Source organism: Phocoena sinus, chromosome 19 (genome assembly GCF_008692025.1).
Source record: "Phocoena sinus isolate mPhoSin1 chromosome 19, mPhoSin1.pri, whole genome shotgun sequence".
NCBI classification, from domain to species: Eukaryota; Metazoa; Chordata; class Mammalia; order Artiodactyla; family Phocoenidae; genus Phocoena; species Phocoena sinus.
The window spans coordinates 12,461,694-12,475,300 of NC_045781.1; positions in this window are offsets into that span (position 1 = coordinate 12,461,694).

Below are 13,607 nucleotides of genomic sequence, written 5' to 3' on the forward strand. Positions count from 1 at the left end.
CCTGAAATCGGACGGTGAAGAAGGGGTTCTGTGGGTGGGCAACTCTTGGCCTGACCTGGGGTGCAATAATGAGGTGTCTAGGGGACAGCTTGTGGAGGAGATGGACTGTCAAAGCCCCTGATATCCAGTTCTGCCCAGCTTTCCCACACGAGACAGCAGCAAACTCGGGTGAAGAACTTGGCAGGGCTTAAATCATAGAGGAGGTCCTCATAACGTACATTAAGGAGTTTGGATTTTGGACAGTCGAAAGCTCATGAAGAATTCTAAGCAAGGGAACTTAACATACGAATTGAATTTTAAAAAAATCATGCCTCTCAGGACTTCCCTGGTGGCACAGTGGTTAAGACTCTGCCCTCCCAGTGCAGGGGGCCCGGGTTCGATCCCTGTCAGGGAACTAGATCCCGCATACATGCTGCAACTAAGAGTTCGCACACCACAGCTAAGGAGCCGGTGAGCCGCAACTAAGGAGCCCACCTGCTGCAACTAAGACCCAGCACAACTAACTAAATAAATAAAAATTTTTTAAATAAATAAATAAAAATAACCATGCCTCTCTCTTGCCTCTTAGCTTCCCTTTCACTGGCCCTTTGTTCTTCATTTTTCTTCTACCTTCATTTATTTATTCTTCCTCAAGACATTTTTCTCTGTGATGGGTCTTACTCATGTATTTTGGTGAATATATGTAAGCATTTCTGTAATTTCTGAGGCGATTTTCCCAGGATCCAGACTTGGAGCTTACTCTTTCCCAAAGGCCATATGTACCTTGTTGAACTTTTTTTTTTTTTTTTAATTAATTTTTATTTATTTATTTCTTTATTATTTCTTTATGGCTGCGTTGGCTCTTCATTTTTTTGTGCCCGGGCTCTCTCTAGTTGCAGCGAACGGTTGTTGTTGCGGCGCGCGGGCTTCTCATTGCGGTGGATCTCTTGTTGCGGAGCACGGGCTTTAGGCGCGCAGGCTTCAGTAGCTGCGGCATACTGGCTTAGTTGCTCCGTGGCATGTGGGATCTTCCCGGACCAGGGATTGAACCCGTGTCCCCTGCACTGACAGGTGGATTCTCAACCACTGCGCCACCAGGGAAGTCCCTGAACTTATTTTTTAATATGTACTCTGTTGAACTGGTCATTGGAGCCTCCTATAGTCTAGATATCCAGGTAGGGCTTGTAGTGGTTTTTTGTTTGTGTGAATAAACATTTTATTATGGAATAATTTTAGATTCATAGAAAAGTTGCAAAGATAATACAGAGAGTTTCCATATACACTTCATCCAGCTGCCTCTAATGTTAAGATCTTACATACCCAAGTACACTTGCCAAAAGAAATTCACATTGGTATGTTATTACTAACTAAATTTCAGACTTTATTTTGATTTCACCAGTTTTTCCACTAATGTCTTTTTTCAGACGTTATTTTTTTTTAGAGCAGTTCTAAGTTCCACACAAAATTGAAAGTAAGATACAGAGACTTCCCATAAACCCTCCCCATTATTCATGCCCCATTAGAGTGGTACATTTTTTATAATAGATGAACCTACCCTGACACATCCTAATCATCCAAAATCCATAGTTTACCTTAGGGTTCACTCTTGGTGTTATACTTCCTATGGGTTTGGACACATGTGTAATAACGTATCTTATGTTATAAGATATTATAACATATTTTATATAACATAATAATAAAATATTATGCAGGGGATTTTCACTGCCCTAAAAATCCTCTGTGCTCAACCTACTCATCTCCCTCACCCTGGGGACCACTGATAATTTTAGTGTCCCCATAGTTTCACCTTTTACTGAATGTCCTATAGTCAGAATCATACACTATGTAGCCTTTTCAGATGGGATTCTTTCACTTACTAATATGCCTTTAAGGTTCTTCCATGTCTTCTCATGGCTTCGTTCACTCATATTTTTAGCACTGAACAATATCCCAGTTGTCTGGATGTACCACAGTTTATTTATCCATTCACCTACTGAGAAACACCTTGATTTCTTCCAGCTTTTGGCAATTATAAGCTATAAGCTGCTATAAACATTCATGTGCAGGTTTTCTATGGACAGAAGTTTTCAACTCCTTTGGGGAGACATTTAGGAGCACATGGTGAATCACATGGTGAGAATACGTTTAGCTTTGGAAGAACACATCAAACTGTCGTTCCAAAGCGGCTGTACCATTCTGCACTCCCACCAGCAATGAATGAAATCTCCTGTCTCTCCACATCCTCACCAGTATTTGGTGTTGTCTGTGTTCTAAATTTTAGGCATACTGAAAGGTTTGTGGTGGTGCATTGTTGTTTTAATTTACAATTCCCCAATGATATTTGATGTTAAGCATTATTATAGACCCATCTACCATCTGTGTATCTCCTTTGTTAAGGCATCTGTTCAGATCTTTGGCCCTTTTTTTTTTTTTTTTTTTTTTGCGGTACGCGGGCCTCTCACCGTTGTGGCCTCTCCCGTCGCGGAGCACGGGCTCCGGACGCGCAGGCTCAGCGGCCATGGCTCACGGGCCCAGCCGCTCCGCGGCATGTGGGATCCTCCCGGACCGGGGCACGAACCCGCGTCCCCTGCATCGGCAGGCGGACTCTCAACCACTGCGCCGCGCCACCAGGGAAGCCCTTTTGGCCCATTTTTAAATTGACTTGTTCTTATTGTTGACTTTTTTTTTCAATGATGTGTTTATTTAATTAGCTCAATCACATCCCCTTTTCTTTTAACATCTTTATTGGAGTATAATTGCTTTACAATGATATGTTAGTTTCTGCTTTATGACACAGTGAATCAGTTATACATATACTTATATCCCCATATCTCTTCCCTCTAGCGTCTCCCTCCCACCCTCCCTATCCCACCCCTCTAGGTGGTCACAAAGCACAGAGCTGAACTCCCTGTGCTATGCGGCTGCTTCCCACTAGCTATCTATCTTACATTTGGTAGTGTATGTATGTCCGTGCCACTCTCTCACTTTGTCCTGGCTTAGCCTTCCCCCTCCCCATGTCCTCAAGTCCATTCTCTAGTAGGTCTGTGTCTTTATTTCCATCCTAGGTTCTTCATGACTTTTTTTTTAGATTCCATATATATGTGTTAGCATACGGTATTTGTTTTTCTCTTTCTGACTTACTTCACTCTGTATGACAGACTCTAGGTCCATCCACCTCACTACAAATAACTCAATTTCGTTTCTTTTTGTGGCTGGATAATATTCCATTGCATATATGTGCCACATCTTCTTTACCCATTCATCTTCTTTACCCATGTCCTGGCTATTGTAAACAGAGCTGCAGTGAACATTGTGGTACATGGCTCTTTTTGAATTATGGTTTTCTCAGGGTATATGCCCAGTAGTGGGACTGCTGGGTCGTATGGTAGTTCTATCTTCAGTTTTTTAAGGAACCTCCATACTGTTCTCCACAGTGGCTGTATCAATTTACATTCCCACCAACAGTGCAAGAGGGTTCCCTTTTCTCCACACCCTCTCCAGCATTTATTGTTTGTACATTTTTTGATGATGGCCATTCTGACCGGTGTGAGATGATAGCTCATTGTAGTTTTGATTTGTATTTCTCTAATGATTAATGATGCTGAGCATTCTTTCATGTGTTTGTTGGCAATCTGTATATCTTCTTTGGAGAAATATCTATTTAGGTCTGTTAGGTTTATTGTTGACTTTTAAGAATTCTTTTATTTTGGACAAGAGTCTTATCAAGATATGTGTTCTGCAATTACTTTCTCCCAACCTGTGGCTTGTCTTCTTTTTCTCTTGAGAGTTTGCAGGGGGTTTTTTGTTTTTATTTTGTTTTGTTGTTTTACCAGAAGAGAGATTTTTTTTGGCCAGTAGTTCTCAAACTTCAGGGTACATGAGAGCCACCTAGAGGGTTTATAAAAACACATAAGGCTGGGTCCCACCCTCAGAGTTCAGTATATATTGGGTTGGTCAAAAATTTCATTAGATGTTGTGGAAAACCCAAACGAACTTTTTGGCCAACCCAATATACGTAGATAGGGACTAAGACCCACAAATATACATTTTAAGAAGTTCCCAGGGCTTCCCTGGTGGCGCAGTGGTTGAGAGTCCGCCTGCCGATGCAGGGGACACGGGTTCGTGCCCCAGTCCGGGAAGATCCCACAGGCCGCGGAGCGGCTGGGCCCGTGAGCCATGGCCGCTGAGCCTGCGTGTCTAGAGCCTGTGCTCCGCAACGGCAGAGGCCACAGCAGTGAGAGGCCCGTATACCACAAAAGAAAAAAAAAAAAAAAAGAAGTTCCCAGATGGGCTGATTTATTGATCTGGGAAACACACTTTGTTGACCATTTTTCCTAGCAATCCCAGGGTAGTCTTTACATATATGTGGAGACCTATTGGTGACTTCCTGGATGTACTATAAAGCCTTAGGACAACTCTATGTCTGTTATAAATATTTGCAACATCGAAATTTGATGGCAGTGTTTTCTTTTAAAGAACCATTTAAATTTAGGTCATTGTAGAGTCTAGAAATTTTAGGAATACTCAATTACCTTCTACTATAATATAATTTAATTTCAATGTTTTGTGAAATTGTGTGCTTTCCATAATTTGGAGAGAATTTCGTTTAGAAGGGGTCATTTGCAACCCTGTAAAATTCACAGGTGAGTCACACTGTGGGAGAGAACAGCTAGATATTCAGCAATCACATTTCCTCTTTCCGAGGCATGTAGAAAATACATATGAATATTGATCTGTAATTTTCCCTTCTTGTGATATCTTTGTCTGCCTTTGTTATCAGAGTAATGTTGGCCTCATAGAAATTCAGCAGTGAAGCCGTCTCATCTAGGAGGGCTTTAGTTGGGAGGTTACTGATTCAATCTCTTTACTTCTATAGTTCTGTTTATACTTTATATTTTCTTCTTGAGTCAGTTGTGATATGTTAAAAAAAAAAAATTCGCTGAGTGGCCAGGATGGCAGAGTAGGAAGACCCCGAGCTCACCTCCTCTCACGGGCACACCAAAACTACAACTATTTACAGAGCAACTATCTATGAGAACGACCCAAAGACTAGTTGAAAAGATCTACAAATAAAGATATAAAACAGAATCCACAACAAGGTAAGTAGGAGGGGCAGAGATGCAGTACAGTCAAGACCAACACCTTAGTTAGGCAACCCACAAACAAGAGGATAATTACAACTGCAGAGGGTCTCCCGAAGGAGTGAGGGGTCTGAGCTCTCCAACCCAGGGGTTCTACATCAGGAAGACATACACCCGTAACGTTTGGCTTTGAAGGCCATTGGGACTTACTTTTGGGAGAGCCAGAGGGCTGCAGGAAACAGAGACTCTACTCTCTCATGCTCTGAGACCCAGGGCAGGAGCAGTAATTTGAAAGGAACCTGTGTCAAACATACTTGCTGATCTTAGAGAGCCTCCTAGAGGGGCAGGAGGAAACTGGGACTCACCAGGGGGAAATAGACCCTGCCAGCAGCCATTTTGGGGTGCTTATTCTACTATGAGGACACTGCTACTGGCAAGTGTCATTTTGGAATCCTCCCTCTAGCTTATTAGCACCAGGACTTAGACCCACCCATCAGTCAGTTGGCACCAGTCCTGGGATATCCAATACCAAGCAGGTAGATGCCCTGGGACCTGGCCCCACCAACCAGAAGGTCCAGGACCCAGCCACACCCACTAGTGGGCTGGTACTAGCCCTGGGACCCATGGGGCCCCACAGCTAGCCTTCAGGACACGGCCCTGCCCACCAGTGGATGACACCAACTCCGGGAGCCACAGAACCCTGGAACAAAGACCCTGAGGCACAGCTCCACCCACCAGTGGGCTGACACCAGCTCTGGGGACCCCAAGCCCTGCAGCCAGAAATCCCAGGACCTGGCTCCACCCACCGGTGGTTCAGCAATAGCCCCAGGACACAGCCTCACTCACCAGTGTGTGGGCAGCAGCCCCAGGACCACCACAACCCTGCAGCCAGCCAGGTCGGGACCTGGTTCACCCACCACCAGGCTGGCACCAGCCTCGAGAAACCTTGGCCTCCTGAGCCACCTGCCCCAGAATCTAGCCCCATACAACAGCAGGACACCAGCTCTGGGACTCTGGCCCCTCAGCCATTCATACCAGAACCTGGCTCTGCCCACCAGTGGGCCAGTACTAGCCCCAGGACCCTTGGGGCTCCACAGCCAACAGCCACGTGTCCCAGTCCCCACCCACCAGTAGGTCGGCACAAGGACAGGGACTGAATGGGCCATGCAATCTCAGCTTCTTTGTTCTTCCCTTCGAAAAACAAAAAAAAACCCTAATTCAAAGACCAGGTCAGAATGGATGAGATTTGTCTCATAATCCCTTGCTTGGCACCCTTCAATAAACCTTTACTTTGCTGCAAACACACACTGTCAGAATTTGTCTTTCTGTGCCTCAGGCACAAGAGTCCTTGCTGGTTACAATTTGGCAACCATGAGGGACCTCTCAGTTTCCTCTGAGGCTAGTGTCCATGGTCTGCTGGCCCTCTGCAGGTACGGGGATTTCCATTTGCAGATCCAGCAGACGCCCAGGCCCCTTTGGCCTGGGGATCCAGCTAGGGAATTCCGTTTGCAACAGAGCATCAGCGACCCCAGGCAATGTTTGTTTTTTGTTGTTTTTTTTCTTTTTGCAGTACACGGGCCTCTCACTGTTGTGGCCTCTCCCGTTGCCGAGCACAGGCTCCAGACGCGCAGGCTCAGCGGCCATGGCTCACCGACCCAGCCACTCCGCGGCATGTGGGATCATCCCCAATCGGGGCACGAACCCGTGTCCCCTGCATCGGCAGGCGGACTCTCAACCACTGCTCCACCAGGGAAGCCCGTAGGCAATGTTTTAGGCATGCAGTAAAGGAACAGTTTTTGGATTGAAATACATCTTTCGGTAAGCAGCCAGCATGACAGTTCAGGCCAAAAACATTTATCCTTGTATTATGGTGCCCTCCTAGGCCCATTGCCTGGTATTGGGGGAAAAATTGGGTTTGATAAAAGTAATAGTCTAAGGTTGCTTTTGGAATTGCTTTAAATGGCTTTAAACTTTTTGAAATTGGTTTAACTTTAAATCTTTTGGAAGTGGTTTAACTTTTCTCTTGTATATTTGTCTTAAAGAAGGTGTACTATTTTAATTGGCAGACATGGGAAAGTTCAGTTCCTAAAAATAGTCCTTTAAAATGAGTCCTACAAAATTGGATCACCTTTAGTTATGGTTCCATGACTAAGGCCAAAACGATATTTTTTGTGTAACACTGCATGGCCACAATATTCTTCAGACTCCAGAGAAAAATGTCCAAGATAAGGCTCATTTGACAATCCCAAACTGGTTTTGCCAACTCCATAAACATCTTTTCAGAATTCTGACCCTAAGGGAATAAGTCTCTGTAGGAGGAACTTGCTTTTCTCTCCCTGTGCCTTGAGATGTAAATGTTTGACCAGGGCCCTCAGGAACCCCTGTCTTATCTCATCTAGACCATCTCCAGTTCCTGAGACTGAAGGAAAAAAAGGTCAAAGAGGTCTTTTTACACCTAAATTATTTCAGTAGATAACTAATGAGAGCCTACTGTATAAACAGGGAACTCTACTCAGTGCTCTGTGGTGACCTAAATGGGAAGGAAATCTAAAAAAAGAGTGGATATATGTATATGTATAACTGATTCACTTTTCTGTACAGCAGAAACTAACACAACATTGTAAAGCATCTATACTCCAATAAAAATTAATAAAAAATAATAATAAACCTAAATTATTTCAACTGTTATTTATAAATGAGTGACTTTTATATAGTAATACCTGATTCATGACTAAATTTTAAAATGAACTTATGAGATCTCTGGTTCTATGTATCTATGTGTGCATTATGAATATGATATGTCTTTACCTTGAGACAGCATTATCAAAACTAACTTATAAATGAGTTCTATTTAATTGGCTTAAAAGAAATTAAGTGCTGGCCTTCCAGAATCCGCCTGCCAATGCAGGGGACAGGGGTTTGAGCCCTGGTCTGGGAAGATCCCACGTGCTGCAAAGCAACTAAGCCTGTGTGCCACAACTACTGAGCCCATGTGCCACAACTACTGAAGCCCGTGCACTTAGAGCCCGTGCTCCGCAACGAGAAGCCACTGCAATGAGAAGCCCACGCACCACAACAAAGGGTAGCCCTCACTCACCACAACTAGAGAAAAGTCTGAGAAGACTCAGCGAAGACTAGAGAAGACTAGAGAAAGACTAGAGAAGACTCAATGCGGCCAAAATAAATAAATAAATTTATTTTTTAAAAAAAGGTAAGGGCTTCCCTGGTGGCGCAGTGGTTGAGAGTCCGCCTGCCGATGCAGGGGACACGGGTTCGTGCCCCAGTCCGGGAAGATCCCACAGGCCGCGGAGCGGCTGGGCCCGTGAGCCAAGGCCGCTGAGCCTGCGCGTCCGGAGCCTGTGCTCCGCAACGGGAGAGGCCACAACAGTGAGAGGCCCGCGTACCGCAAAAAAAAAAAAAAAAAAAAATGTATATCCTATAAAATGCTTCCCCATTAGAATACCTTTGAGCTTGTTCACTATGTATGATTAGTTTTCTTCCAATGTGGATAACTAGGCAAAATATATATAAACAAAAAGTAGGCTTAGCACCAAAGGACATCGTGGCCCCAGGGCAGGCAGCAACCAACCACCCTGGCATCAAAGGACAAACATTTTGATCTAGCTAAAGATCTGCAATCAAAAAATGACAGAAGAAAATTTCACATATTGGGGAAGTCATTCTGGCTTATACATTATTTAACTTAAACTATATGCTGACCAGAGTGGTCTGGTTTTTGGACTATCAAACATGATTGTACACTTGCTTTAACCATTAAGGAAAGAATACATTTAGAAATCAAAATAGAGCTGGATGGCCATTGTGGACATGGTTTTAGACACATGCCTGTATTACTGTGAACCTGAATTTTCTGAACTGTATCAGAATCAAGGACACCACCATCCATTCTCAAAAAAGTATCTGCCAACTACAACATTAGAGTCTCAAGGTAACGGTGAAATCTTTCTCTTACTTAAGAATAGTAGTAACAAATGAAAGAGCTCAAGCTACAGCCTCTCAGAATAAAACACTAGATTCTTTATCCTGAATAGTACTCGACAATAAAATTGCTTTAGATTAGATTTTAGCAGAAAAAGGAGACATATGCGTAGTGGCCAATAGCTCTTGTTTTGTATATGTTAATACCACATTACAAAATAAAACCTACTTAGATAAAATTAGGCAACTGGATACAAGGCTAAAACAAGTCTCCCCAGAAGTGCCAGGTCCAGAGTGTTTCTCAGGATTATTCTCCTGAATTCCTCAGAGAATAAGATCTGTTTTCCAAGGGTTATTAAATTTCTGGTTGTCGCTCCTCCACTTACTTTTAATTGGGTCTGTTGCACCAGAAGGGAGGACCAAGGGACTAAGTTCTTAATCATGAAAGACTCAGATCCAATACTTGGAACTCGGAAGATTTCCAACTCAGTGCAGATTCCCCAAATTGAGTCAGGACTATGCCCTGTTTCAGCAGGAATTAGCTAGAGCAATCATTGCCTTGTTTCCTCAAAAATTTAGGGGAAGTTAAAACAGGAGTGGGGATTGAAACTGAATCCCCCTAAAACCAAGTCTCTTTACCAAGTTTTTGATTAATCTCTCTATCCAAAACTTCTTTCTTGTCCCCTCGGACCTCAATCCTGTGCTAACTGAACACTACTCAAGCAGAATCAGATGTACATTCATGTACTAAAATTGCTATTACAGACATCATCATTAATGTACAAACTCAGGTTCTTTCTCCAGGGCAAAAAGGAGCTAAGAAACTCCAGAGCCATGGACCACATGGCCAGAGAATCATAACCAGAGACATCCTGACTCCCGAAACTACATTAAGAAATGTCGCAGAAACATGACAAGATGATGATTAACCCCCAGCTTCTTTGTTCTTCCCCTTTATTTAAAACAAAACAAAACAAAACAAAACCCTAACTCAAAGACCAGGTTGGAGTGAATTGGAGGGCTTGTCTCCCACTCCTTTCCTGGATGCCCTGCATAAACCCTTACTTTGCTGCACACACTCACTGAGAGTTTGTTATTCTTGGCCACGGGCACACGAATCCTTGCTGGTTATACAACTGTCCTGGAAACTTACAAAAATGGCATAACAAGGCAGAAGAATGTTCTAGATTAAAAAGAGACTAAAGAGACATAACAACCCAATGGAATGCATGGAACGTGATTAGATTCTGGACTTAAAATCTGCTATACAGGACATGTTTTTGGACAATTGTGGAAATTTAAATATGGACTATTATTTAGTTATTTAGTCCTGCTATACAGGACATGTTTTTGGACAATTGTGGAAATTTAAATATGGACTATTATTTAGTTATTTAGTCCTGCTATACAGGACATGTTTTTGGACAATTGGGGAAATTTAAATATGGACTATTATTTAGTTAGCTGGTTTCCAATTCTTAAGCAGTAGCAGAGCAGAACATCTATCAGTCTTGTGGAAGGTACAAAAATTGGAGCTTAGTGCTTGCCAAGGGGGGAGGGGATCTGATAAGCACCTTTGGCTAAAGCTAAAGCTGTGAGAGGAATGCACCCTAGGGGAATAAGTGTATCAATCATCCCTCAAAGCAAATAAGACTGAATCTAATCAGCTCTGTTTTTATTTGGATGAAAGAATGTGTCCCCACTCTCACTGCCTGAAAAGTTAATCCACTTAGAGGAAGATAACACAATTTAAATCTTTAAGAATGCCTGCATCCAAAAAAGTACACAAACACTCCCTTCATTAAAAATTTAGCAGGCAAAAAAAAAAAAAATTTAGCAAGCATACCAGGAGATCTATTTGTACATGTCTGCTTGCACACATTAGATTTGTGGAATCTAATTGCATTGAATGATTCAAAGCTCTGAAACCAGCATCCTATGATTATTTTATCTACTTGAGAAGACAGCACTCTCATAGTTTTATAATAAGGTTAACATCTATTGGGTATTTTCTTTGTGCCACACAAAGTTCTAACGTGATTTCATATGTTTCCTTTAATCTTCACAGAAACCATGTGATGCAGGTCTATTGTTGATTAGGCTTTACAAACGGGGACTTTAAAGGACAGAGAACTTAACTAACTTGTTACAATTCATGGGATAACAAATGGCAAAATCAGGTTTGTACCCAGCTAGTCTGAATCCAAAGTTAGCTGTCCTAATTGCAATGGCATTAATTGTTATCAGCCTCTCCTCTGAGCTTGAGACTTGTATATATTTACTTGTGAGCTCATCGTGAATGTCTTAAAGGATCTCTATACCTCCTAAATCAAACTGCTGATTTTATTCTCCCAAACTAACTTGCTGCAGTGTCACCCATCTTAGTAACTGGGAGCAACATCCAGCCATGTTTAACAAGCCAGAAAATCAATCTCCTCCCATCAGTCCAAGTCAAGTTTTCCTCCTAAACATCTCTCATGTACGTCCTCGTTCCCATCTCTATCATCATCTCTCAGTTGGACAACTAGTAATTGATTCAATTCCCTGCCCCTTGCACTCCATTCTCCAGGATGGAGGAAGACGTATATTTTCAAATGCATATCTAATCATGTCACACTCCCTTATCATACATCAATGGTTTCCTGCTTCCAGGTGAAAACCAAACCCCTCACAATAGCACTCAGCTTGTCATGAAACCCTGGCATACTTGTATTTCCTCATTTTTTCCTCTCACACTTTCTACTCCTACCATGCTGTGTTCTTTAGGTCTGTCATGCCAATTACACCTTTGCACAAACTGTTTTTCCACCTGGAAATTCTTCTCTCCTCTTTTATCCTAGTTAACTCTTACTCCTTTCTCAGATTCTAGATATTCTTCTTCAGGAAAATCTTTCCTGACCTCGCTGGCCAGGTCAATTCATCCTAGAATTCGCCCTCAAAGCCTTGTACCTTCCCTTTGTAAAAATCATCGTATTTGAATTTTTTTTGAGGGATTGTTGGGCAAATATTTCCATCTCTAGAACAGGAGAGCAGTGATCCAACCTGCTTTCCCCCACTTTTTAATGAAAAATTACAAACATGCACCAAAGAAGAAGATTGTTAACCTAAAAACAATAAAACAGCTAGTTATTTTACCTGCAAAACAGATTTATTCAGGAGCACCAAAGAAGTGCAGTCCAGGACATGCAACTGTGGTGAACCACATGCAAGTCCAGTAAAGAAAAGGAGAGGAAACTCTTTTATAGAGAAGGGAAAGCTGGGAGAGGCTGTTATAAACAAGAAGTCCACTGGAGGAAACAGAGTTTAAAGTGTAGTGGATTTTCACTGGCTGAGCTGTTTCCAAGCAAAGAGAAAATCTTTCTTCCTCCTGTTGGCGTCATAAAATAAGGTCACTTTTTGCCAGAGATGCAAGGTACATCTCTTCCTGTTGGGATCTATGAAAACAGCCGGTGGTACATGCATGAGAGCTCCCTCTTCTGGCCCTCCAACTTCATTTTAGTGAGGTTTCCCTTTATTAATTTTCACAAGAAAGAATAATATAAAGAACCCCTATGTACCTACTATCGCACTTTAATTATGAATATTCTAACATTCTTGCTTCATTTTTCCTCCTACTTATTTTTCTGGAGGATTTTAAATGAAAACTCAGGCATATTGTCATTTTTCTTATAAATATTCCAGAATGTATCTCTAACAGATAAGGACTTTAAAAACATAATCACAGGGCTTCCCTGGTGGCGCAGTGGTTGAGTGGTTGAGAGTCCGCCTGCCGATGCAGGGGACACGGGTTCTAATTAGTACAGACTCAATTAGTACCGAGAGTAATGCTGCCGTGTTCTCCTTGATGCTACAAAAATTGTGAAAAAAAAGGGGGAAATGTAGTGGGATAACTGAGGACATGGAAAGGAGACGTGACCCATGAGCCCCCCCACCCCACCCAGCAAACTGGGGGCTGGCGAATAAGCCAGAACTGCAAACAGTCCTGATTGCTTTGAGCCCCCCACCCCCACCCCGCCGGCAAACCGGGGCATGAGAATAAACCAGAGTTGTGAACAGTTCTGAATGCTTCGAGCGCCCCTCCGCCCCCCCCGCCCCCGGCAAACCGGGGGCCTGCAAAAGAAGCATTGAGTGCTTTGGGCACTGATCCATGAGATGTCCTCAGTATAATCAGAGTGGTGGGAACGCAAGGAAATGTCCTTGTGCGACTTCAGTATAATCAGAATAATGGTGGGAACTTTGTGCTGTTCTTGCGCTCAAGGACGAAGCACGGCAGGTGCTCACGAAAGCCAATTATTGCTTGTATAACTAATAAAAACATAGGCTGCTGCTTTGGCACTTCTGAAATGTTAAGAAAACAAGTCTTAAAGTGTAAACCTAGATAATGCTTTAATAAAAGCTACCACAGCAAGACAGACGGCGCTGTTCTGCCTGAGCGAGCGGCAGCCCTCTACCGCTGTGCTTCGGCACAATTCATCTCGCGTGACGAGCTTACTTTCGGCCCTGTCCTAAGAAACGACAACACATATACAATGTAAATGCCACGCAAATCACTGTAAATGCCACGTAAATAACTGCCAGCGTGCAGCGAGTTCAAGTTTTGCTTTTCGG